Source organism: Dreissena polymorpha, chromosome 9 (assembly GCF_020536995.1).
Source record: "Dreissena polymorpha isolate Duluth1 chromosome 9, UMN_Dpol_1.0, whole genome shotgun sequence".
NCBI lineage: Eukaryota > Metazoa > Mollusca > Bivalvia > Myida > Dreissenidae > Dreissena > Dreissena polymorpha.
In genome coordinates this window covers 19265063-19277065 of record NC_068363.1, presented here as the reverse complement: position 1 = coordinate 19277065, position 12003 = coordinate 19265063, and the positions used below count along the sequence as shown (strand labels likewise).

General features: G+C 37.0%; 1 protein-coding gene across 9 annotated transcripts in view; it reads right to left on the bottom strand.

The window, feature by feature from the left end:
* The window catches only part of LOC127846506 (uncharacterized), a 69310-nt gene that overhangs the window by 11967 nt on the left and 45340 nt on the right, over window positions 1-12003 (bottom strand). The gene's annotated exons all lie outside the window — the stretch shown is intronic.

Genomic DNA, 12003 nt, shown 5'->3' with positions numbered 1-12003 from the left:
CTTACAGAAATTCCTTTACGCAAACAGTGCAGACCCGATGAGACGCCGCGTCATGCGGCGTCTCATTTTGGTCTACGCTGTTTACCAATGCCTTTTTTCTAGACGCTAGGCATAAATGGGTTAATATACTTCTAAGTTGAAAACCCAGGAAACTGGTTCTCCGCTTGTTCATCGTCATTTCTTTTTGCTGCCATACATACATGTACCTTGATATTAAAGGGGCCTTTTCACAGATTTTGGCATATTTTGAAGTTTGTCATTAAATGCTTTATATTGATAAATGTACACATTGGATCTTAAAAACTCCAGTAAAAAATCAAGAATAAAATTTAAAAAAGGAAACAAAGTAGCCGGTACCAGGGCTCGAACCAGTGACCCCCGGAGTCCTGGAGTTAGTCTGAAGTAAAAACGCATTTGCCCTCTCGGCTATTCCGCCGGGTATACTCAGCTGAAGTATTTTATACCTTATATAAGCAATCTTCGTAGTTTCGTAAATTTAAACGACAACAGAACTCTCCAAATTATTCAATCGTTTCGCGTTGCAACGCGTTATAATTTTTAGATTTTCAAATCGTCAAAAGATACATATAATGGCTATATTGGACTATGGTAAATGTTCAGTAATACTGTTTCCTCACAAATATCATAACTAAAACGAAAATTTGCGAATCTGAAACAACTTTTTTCAATTTTGTCAATTTACCAAACCGTGAAAAGATCCCTTTAAGGCTATTCATTACAATTTGCCAGTTAAAGACAGCTGATTCAAATATTGAATCGGCCTGTAAGATAGTATAGTGCTATAAATATGGCTTGAATATGAGGACAAAGTAACTCTCAAAATGTATGCTACAATAAACAATCAGCATCATAAATAAACAGTTAAAATTACCATATTTAAGTTTATTTGATAAGAAAAACGGAACTTTAACCTTAATTTTGTAAGATTACGAAATAATAAACACAGCGCTTTACTTCAATGGCTATTAACAACCATTACAATAAAAGTTAAATTAAATTATTGGTTACTAATCAAAGTTGTCAATGCGTGCGTGCTTGCGGAAAAGTAACAGACCACAACAGCGAGATAATCAATGGTTTCCTACAGAGCAGATATATGTTGATTATACAGTTATCTCTCTTTTGTGATAGCTTAGATTTCCCCGTTCTTTCACTTTATGTTTGGCAATAGCATTTATTATTAATTATGTAATACTGTACGATTGTGATGGATTTGTTTGTTGCAAATGCAATTTCAAAATACATGTTTAGTCATGCCGAGATCGTAACATTGAGATAAAGTATTCATACACTGGAAGTATGTGCGATATGTCATGTGTAAAGGCCTCCTCACACATAGACGAATCAATCTGACGAAGCCTTGCGAAATGGGTAAATTTATGAATTCTAGCGAATTCTTGCCGAAATTGTTTGAACATGTGTTGCATTGCGTAATATTATAACGAAAGGTGAACGTAGAGGAACTATTTGGTGCGAATGATTTACGAAGTGTGACGAACAGTTACTGCAATTCGCTAGAAAGCGTTAAGTCGCGCAATAATATTCGTTCTTTCGGTTAGCGATTAGGAGCTATTAAGAGCGTTAAGAGACGGAGGTAAGCGCAATATGGCGCATACTTGCGCATTCCGCCGAATATTTCCGGAACGGTGTTTCTGCATCCGGGCGTTAAAATGATATAGAATAACTTTTTTCCGATCGACAGAATTGCTATGACTACTGATTCTGTAAGTCAAAAGTATGCCGCCCATAGGAAGAGGGAGAGGAAGAGTATCTAGAGGCTGTTGCTGTAGAGCCACGGGAACTAACGCGACCACAGATGCAGAAATAGAGCATGTCGACGGTGTCATTTGGAAAGGGCTGTGGGTCTTGAAATCCAATGGAACCATCCTACACCATCTCCAGGAATTCTGATTCATTATAAATCTTGGCATCTCAACTGAACCGTATCCTGAAAATACAAAAGGATAAGAAATTGTCAGTATACAACTATACATTGAAAACAGCACTACATGTATATAATTTATGTTATTACAAAATAATGCAGTTAAATTTATGTAGACTAATACTCACTTACCAGATCACACCTTACGAACTTGTAGTCCGAGTCAATAATGGCCAGTAAGATGATGCTGAAGAATCCCTTATAATAATAATATAAGGAACCGGAGCTGGCAGGCTTTCTGATAGTTATGTGCTTGCCATCAATAGCAGCAACGCAATTTGGAAAGTTTCAAATCTTGAGGAAAACATCAGCCAGTTGTCTCCATTCCTCAGGTGTGGAGGGGGATGTCATAACCTCTTCAACATATTCTTCACAAATAGCATGACACACGTCTCTGACCACTACAGAGAGGTTATTCTCAGCAACCCGCCAGGAATAACGCATGTCTGAGTACTTGACACCAAAAACCAGGTGACGTAGTGTGGCAGCTAACTTTAGCCCTGGATCCAAGGGGTCCCTGTTCCGATTGTGTTGCTGCACGAGGCGATGACGAACCCTTCCCAAAATTTCATCGTACATTTGAGTAGGTGTGCGGAAGAATTTCTTAAATGTTCTAGGATCTTCTCTTCTGAGCTCAACCATGAGCTGATCATAGATGGCAAATTGGCGCCTTCTCCCGGGATGCAGCCATTGTCTTCTCCAGATATTACGTACGCTGGCTCCTCTTTTCCACCTTAGTCGGCCTCTGAGAAAGCGGTGTATGTTTAGTTGTTGCTGGACTACTTCTTGATTGGCAATAGCAGCAACATACTGCAGTTTTAGGCGTTGTATATCTTCCATCTTGACGAAGAAATAATTATACCTTCAACATTATATATATTAAATATAGGCATATGTCTGCAACAACTTCTAAAACAATAAGAAGCGCTATTATTCGGATGGATTCGCATAGATTCGCTTATCGTAGTTACCCTTCGGATTGATTCGTATACGAGCGTATACCGTTCGTTTTTTTTACCGTTAACTTATCGTTATCAATCGCTTTAATGCGTCGGACTCAATTCGCAACAATACGCAAATCCTCGCTATAGTTCACAAAATTTCGCAAACTTTCGCAAAGATTTGTTTTCGGATCGTCCTCTTTCGCTTGATATGCAAATCAAGTAATCACAATAAGCAAATTAGCTGAGAGCTGCGATCTATAACGCCAGTTGACGAACGCTATGCGAAGACTTTCCGATCGGCTAACGTATTAAAACGTATTTTAACGAACGATAAACGAAACTTTTATTCGCCAACCATTTTGCAACATGTTTAAAATTTTCCGACGAACAGAACTAATCGCAACGAACGCAAAGCTCACAAACGCATCTATACGAACACCACTAACATAGTGCAGTTTCAGGCGTTGTATATCATCCATTTTGAAGAATAAATAATGATACCTTCAACATTATATATATGAAATATAGGCATATGTCTGCAACAACTTCTAAAACAATTAGGAGCGCTATTATTCGGATGGATTCGCATAGATTCGCTTATCGTAGTTACCCTTCGGATTGATTCGTATACGAGCGTATACCGTTCGTTTTTTTTTACCGTTAACTTATCGTTATCAATCGCTTAAATGCGTCGGACTCAATTCGCAACAATACGCAAATCCTCGCTATAGTTCACAAAATTTCGCAAACTTTCGCAAAGATTTGTTTTCGGATCGTCCTCTTTCGCTTGATATGCAAATCAAGTAATCACAATAAGCAAATTAGCTGAGAGCTGCGACCTATAACGCCAGTTGACGAACGCTATGCGAAGACTTTCCGATCGGCTAACGTATTAAAACGTATTTTAACGAACGATAAACGAAACTTTTATTCGCCAACAATTTTCAACATGTTTAAAATTTTCAGACGAACAGAACTAATCGCAACGGACGCAAAAGCTTACAAACGCATCTATACGAACACCACGTACGATGTGCAATGTGCATATACTAATGAGAACGAATTAAGCTGAAGTCTTATTCGCCAGTTCACGCAAGTTGACGTCGGGAGACTTTCGCCTAAGTGTGAGGAGTTTTTACGGTTGTATTAATGTACTTTGATTGTACGATTTAAATTTGCTGCTTATATTCAATAAGGGCCCAGACTAAAACCCTCTAGCATGTACTTAATCCAGCTAACAACCTTAATGTGCTTGGATTTAAGTCCCCAGATCATTCGAACCGATTTAATAAACAAAAAACATCACAAACAAAATTAAAATGTTAAACATGTAATGACTACTAAATATCTTCCGACTGTGACATTTTTCGGAATCCAAGGAACTTGCTCATGCCATTTAAAATTCAACGACACGGGCAAAGCTAGATTTGTTGAGTAATAACACTAGGCATACTGATTTCAAGGACCAAGTTATAATTTTCATGTCTAATTCTTTTCCAAAAGTAAATATCTTTTGTGCGATATCAAGGGCGTTCAAAAGAGTACGAGAGTGCCCTTAATATCTACAAGACGGCTACAGTCATAAATTATGCAATGTCAAAGACTATGTAATGGACACGAGAGCTCGTGAGATTTGATTTATTATGACAGGTTAAGAAGACAAAATTAATCATTAAAATAGTTTCATATTTATAAAGCGGTAAATCAAATGATTATCAATATTTGCGGTTTACTCTAATAAAAGTAAGGTCATAACGTTGGTGATTCTAAATGTGCAGTGTATTTGAAGACATTCAAAACAAATACACACCGTTAGGGTTTGACCTGTATTTAAATCTTTCAATAGAAGTTAAAAGAACAATATTTTGGAATTTCGTATTCGAACCAAATAGAATTAAAATAAGAAAAGTCGTAATAAAATGCAAAAATGTAGAATATTTCGAGTTTTTTTTTATAGAGACCTGATTCGTTTCCTTGTATTGTGTTGGATTTTCTTTCATTTAAATATACTCATCGCATAAGCTCAATTTTACCACAACTGTATAAAATCAATTTAACGACAAATCAAAAATACAATACGTCTTACAACGTTTAAAACATACGTGTTATTATAATGCAAAAGTAAAATTATACACGTATTTAAAAGTTCGTTTAAACTGATGCCTCGGTCACACTGTCACGAATCAGTGCTACGAATAAGCTACGAATACTTTTCGTCACAGTTCGTAGCTATCCTTACTGGACCTTGGCTCTCCGTACTTGATCTGTGATCAGTCGTAGTAGTTTTTGGATGTCCGTAGCGACTCTTGACAAATTTTGAACATGTTCAAAAAATTGCTACCAATGTATCGACCGTAGCGTATCCGTAGCAGTCCGTACTAAACCGTACTGATCCATACTAGTTCGTAACGACACCGTAGTCGTCCGTACCTTTTCGTAGGCCCAAAGAATTTCAAGGACTTCTACGGATTGATACGAAGAACTACGGAGCGGTACGGTTACGCTACGTATTAGCTACGATTATTCCATGGATATACTACGGAAAGCCACGGTTCTAGTACGTTGTACTACGGATAGGCAGGAATTTGCACGATCGTGTACGATGTACTACATTTCAGCACGAAACAGTACGGACATGTACGGTCAACTACAATACATTGCTACAGAAATACATCATTGAAATTATAAAGCAACCGTACTTGAATTTGTTAAGTTCACAATCATGAACCGCCAGCAAATTGCGTTTGCGATAAATTTGTTACACTTGGATATTGATATGGCACAAAATGCAGAGGCCGTAGTCGAGCTGCTTGACGATATGCACAGAGGTAATAATGATTCAATATCGTATAACTAGTGTAGCTTTGTGCTAAAGGTTACGTATTTTGAAAATATTATAATTTGAACTTACTAGTAATAAATTTTTTATTTTTTTATTTGCAGGTGTCTACCTCATATGCCTTTTGAATCTTGCTCTTACTTTTACGTGATTTAATAATTGTTAAATTAATAGCCGACATAATAAAATACAAAATTAATCATACTTTCCTAAGCATAATATTTATTTGTACATCAATAATTACATACTTTATAAGGTCAGAGAAGAAAAAGGAGGTGGTGGACTGGCTTTTAAGACGACCCGGCTCTTGGTTTTGGATGGAGGAGGTACACTCTTCCCCAGACACGGCTGATTCCATTATTTCTGTTACGCGCTGTTGCTGCCGCTTGCATGTTCTCTTTTTGGGAGGCATTCTCTGTGTGACAATACAAGAGGCTGTGGGCGCAATAATCAATCGTAGTTCGTTCCTACCTGCCCGTACCAGTCCGTCACAATTCCCACTGCTTCGTAGTGGATCGTTCTAGTTCGTACTTACCCGTACTAGACCGTAGCGGATCCGTAGTTAGATCGTACTGATTCGCGAAGCATCGTACTTAATCGTACCAGACCGTAGCGGATTCGTAGTTTGATCGTACTGATTCGTGCCGCTCCGTACTAAATCGCGTCGATCAGTAGCAGTCCGTACCTTCCCTTGTTCGTTTTCCAACATTTTGATGGTAGATTCGTTGTGCTCCGTACTAAAATCGTAGCGGCCTACGAATTTTGACAATTTCGTAGTCATTCGTAGCCGATTGAATCGTAGCGCATACGTAGCTCTGATTCGTGACAGTGTGACCGAGGCATTAGTAACTTTCGCTCTTTTTTGTTTTATTTTTGCACTCAAAATAGAATGCAGCGTAATAAACGCCTTATTAGGAAATATATGCGCATATTTGAAAGCAAAAAAGAAGAAAAAAAGATGTGAAAGAGTCGAAACAATTCACACAAACCACACAGAAAAAATTCAGGGTGAAGAATATAAGAAAGGCAGAAATGAAATTCTGTTAACAACATAACAAAGCTATAAATAGTATAAATAGTATATTATTCTGCGATGTATGTCTACCAATCGTGTACATAATACTTGCTATATTTTTGCAACTTCAATTATTAATTAAATTTGTGCCGATTCTGTTGTATTTTTTTATAGATATTCTTTGATTATTTTTTTCGATCACACGGACGCACGAACAAATTATTCGCGCCAGATCGACACAAATGTTGCCAATACGATAATAATGATATAGTCTTTCTAGGGGATATATTTGTTGTAGTAGCGTGTTGGCGACCATCACACAGGCAATCACGCCAACACGAAAGAACGACATATATACGCATAAGAACGATACAAAGGGGACGCAAATAAAAAACAAGAGCTTGTCACAGTAGTGCCAAATCCCCGCCGAAATGTGTTTGCTTGTATGACAACATTTGTTTAAGATAGTAGAATAATATTTGTAAAAACAAATAAAGGGAGATATTTCATTATGCTCCGGACAAAAATTTACTTTGAAATTAAATAAAGGGATATAATTCAAACACTAAGGTAGATAGAGTTATGGTTCTTAGTCACTGCACTTCTCCTACTTGCCATCTGTTTAATTTTCAAGTTTCAAGTAAATCCCTTCAGTAGATTTAGAGTTATGCTCCGGACAAAAATTTACATTAAAATTATATAAAAGGGAGATTATTCAAAAACTAAGGTAGATAGAGTTATGGTTCTTGGTCACTGCACTTCTCCTTGTTGCCATATGTTTATATTTCAAGTTTCAAGTAAATCCCTTTAGTAGATTAAGAGTTATACTCCGGACAAAATTTACTTTAAAGTTATATAAAAGGGGAGATCATTCAAAAACTAATGTAGATAAAGTTATGGTTCTTAGTCACTGCACTTTTCCTACTTGCCATCTGTTTATATTTCAAGTTTCAAGTAAATCCCTTCAGTAGATTTAGAGTTATGCTCCGGACAAAAAATAACTTTAAAATTATATTTAAGGGGAGATAAATCAAAGCTAAGGTAGATAGAGTTGTGGTTCTTGGTCACTGCACTTCTCCTAGTTGCCATCTGTTAATATTTCAAGTTTCAAGTAAAACCTTTTAGTATATTTAGAGTAATGCTCCGGACAATAAATTACTTTAAAGTTATATAAAAGGGGAGATAATTCAAAAACTAAGGTAGATAGAGTTATGGTTCTTGGTCACTGCACTTCTCCTATTTGCCATCTGTTTATATTCTAAGTTTAAAGTACTAGTAAATCCATTGAATAGATTTGGAATTATGCTCCGGACAAAATTTCAGCCGGACGGACGGACGGACGAACAGACGGAGAGGACCAACTACTATATCCCCTCCGAAATTTTTTTCGGCGGGGATAATCATGACGTTTGTCGCGCTCTTTGTCTTTCTTGCGGGCACATTTTTCGTACGGTCGGTCGTGTTGGCGACTTAAGACCGTACAAGAAGACAACATGAGGGAAAGACAAATATACCTGCCAGAACAACAAAAAGGGCGCCAATACGACAATAATTACCAGTTTCGCCAAAATTTGATGTTGGGTATTGTCGTGTCGGCGACCGTCAAACCGGCAAAAACGCTCGAACAATATATCAGAAATCTGCCTCTATGATCGCACTACGGTGCCAGAATTTGTAGTTGGAACTGAAAATGCGCTAGAAAACCGTGGCATAACTCCATAATTTGTACCCGACCCAAAGTATAGTAACCTTGTTATAACTCCACACTCATCGTGAGTTGTAACCGATGATCAATGAGCTTGGCACGACCGATGATCTGTGACCAGGGCCCAGTTGCTCAAAATTTTAACTGCTCGTTATAAACGTTCGTATTAAAAAAGGTCAAATCTATACACGAACGAAAAGTGACAATTGTTATCACTAACCTTTCGGTAACCTTTTTTAAAATAGGGTCCATTTCACACGCTTGTATGAAAATTCGCCCCTACTGCATTACCAACGCTTGTACGAGAATTCTCCCCAATAGCATTACGAAGGCTTGTATGAGAATTCGCCCCTACTGCATTACCAACTCTTGTACGAGAATTCTCCCCAATAGCATTACGAAGGCTTGTATGAGAATTCGCCCCTACTGCATTACCAACGCTTGTACGAGAATTCTCCCCAATAGCATTACGAAGGCTTGTATGAGAATTCGCCCCTACTGCATTACCAACTCTTGTAAAAGAACTATCGACTTCTGCATCATCATCTCTTATTAAAGAATTCTACGATACAACATAACAGACGTGTGTAAGATAATTCTCTTCTAACGAATTACCAATGCTTGTAAGAGAATTCTCTCATATTGCATTAGCAACGATTGTATGAGAATTATCCCCTATGCCATTATCAACGCTTGAACGATAATTATCCCCTACTGAATTACCAATAACTCTTGAACAGGAATTCTTTTCTACTGTATTACCAATGCGTGTAAGAAAATTCTCCTCTACTGCATAACCGACGCTTCTAGGAGATTTCTCCCCTACTACATTAACAACGCTTATAAGAGAATTTGACCGTACTGCATTTCCAAATGGTGCTGCACCATAGAGCTGCAAGTTGCATTATTAGCTATTGCTATCACATAGCACTTAAGTTGTGATTAAACTGCTCATTAAGCATGATAAACAACATCCTTGCAATTCACACAATGAATATTAAGCTATCCTATTGTTCGAATGTATTGTTGGTATCTATGCAAGCTATGCGTAAGTAAACACAACCGTTATTGATGATAGAAAATAGGGTTTAACAATATACTTACAAAAAGTATGGTATACAATGAACGATTGACAAATATAGGCCACATTTATAAACATTAAAAGCGATAGCAGGATCTCAATGATAGGATTAAAGTGTATTATCGAAATGAATGTGAAATCACAAAACGCTGTAAAGCTATTTTATAAGCAGCTCTATTGAACACAATAATTGTAAATTGCTCGAATTCTGTGGCTAGGGGGTAAATAGTTGTTGTTGAATTGATGCATGACATTCAAAGAGGAATATACACTTTATGTTTGATATCTTATGTTCCGTGCCGTTGTCTGGTTACGGATCTGAAATATCAACGCGAAAGTGCTATAAATTAAATGGATTGTATATAAAGATACATGTAACATCATCTGCAGCGATTTACAATATATAAACGTCACCGGAAGTAAACAGGGGATACAACTCGTGATTATGCAAGGAACATAACTTAATTTTAGGAAAGGCCTAAATGATTATACTCATTGAAACGGTTAAGCAATCACTATTCGCCAAATCCAAAAACAAGTAAAATTAATGGTGTTCAAAATCATGACATAATGTATAAATAAACATATTCCATCTACACGTGTGCAGCCCATATAAAAATATGTTTTTGCAAAAAAAATAAAATATTATTTAAACACCACCATCCTATGATATGAAGGGCATTTAAACATTATAAACACATGTACACATAGCATCTTGCTATACCTATGTAGTAAACAGCAGAGATAAATCTCTTACACACAAACGAGAGAAAACGAAAAGATCCGGTACGCTTAGGCTAAATGAACTTATTTCGTTTTTAATTACAAAAATTTTACCATTGAATTCCCAGTAATGGGATGTGTGATATCGAATTGTAGAGGAGGGACGGAGTTCATTTTTCGTCGTCTGGTCGGCGGTTTCCGATTGATGACGATGACGTCATGCTCACAATACCGGACACTTGCCATGGTGAGCGTCTCGCGCTTACACTTCCGGGGCCGCGTGACAGCGAGCACAGGGGAGCGACATGTAACGTCACTTAAACCCGGCTTTATATCGAACAATTTCATGTCCTCCAACGCTTTGCAAATCATAGCGTTGTATTTGTGTCTTTAAAAATCAGTAAAATGAATCTATATTAAAGGGATTCCGCTTTTAGGTAGTCTTAATTACCGTGTCGCCCTCTGCATCCACAGTCCACAACAAACGCTAAGTAACGCATATTTTAAGTTTAATAAGTATACTGCCTGAGAATTGTATTGATTCACTTTAAATTCTTCGAAAAATACACGGTATTTATTAGCACACGAGCTTCTTGAGCTTCATTACATCATTCTTTTTAATCCTGTTTATCGCCATCTATTGAGACACACAGTCACACACTATACGATTATAGACGCACACGTTATTTCAAGGAGAAGTTCGTATCACACTTGACATTATAAACCATTGTGGGAAAAATTGCAAGAGTTTAATATATTATATACTCGAAAACGTGGTTATTAAGGACATCATGATTTCTGGCATCAAAGTTTGCACTCCATTTGAATAGCAAACTCATCTTTTTATTTTGTGAATCTAAAATATATTAATAATTTTATGCGCAAAATAACAAGCTTACAAGATTTCGTGATTTAATCCATATTCAAGAACAGATTAATTAGATATATGCATGCGATCACAAGCAACATTGCCGGTCAATTTCACAGGCTTATTAAGCGTAATCCCGTTTAAGGCATTACGATACTTCTTATCAGACGTCGCAATAAAAGACCAACTTTAACAATCGCCAAAAGCAAGCAGCATTGTATCCGCACTATTTTCATATCAAAAACGTTCTTATGAATTAAACATCCACTTGAGAAACATTGTTCAAAATTATTTGTCATTCTACACGAAGAAATATACATATGTCCATTTTGCGTTCATTTACAATATCCGATAAGCATTTACATACATGCGACATTAATTTAATGACACTTGAAGTGCCGGATTACTTCAAAACATTCATCTCGAGGTCAAATTATATTTTCTCACACCAATTACCAGATCTTTTCGCGAACAGGTTATTCGCCGTCTGTCTATCATAATTTTATACAATATCAGTTGATTCCATTAGAAGAGAGTTGTTTTTATCAGATTATCGGATCGATCAAGTGAAATCCCCCTTTGTTCGCGCACTTTTCAATAGTTTAACAAGCTGTAATAGTCAGCCGTTTAATGAAAATATTTACACAGCGGCCTTAAACCAAATGAGCCTCGCTCTGTGGAAAGGGGTTTAATGCTTTAGCGTAAAGTGTCGTCCAAAATTAGCCTGTACAGTCTCCACAGTCTAATCAGGGACGACAATTTCCGCTTTTATGATATTTTCGTTTGAAGAAAGTCTCTTCTTAGCAAAAAATATTTTCTAGTTTAAACGGAAAGTGTCTTTCAAGATTAGCCTGTGCGTACTGCG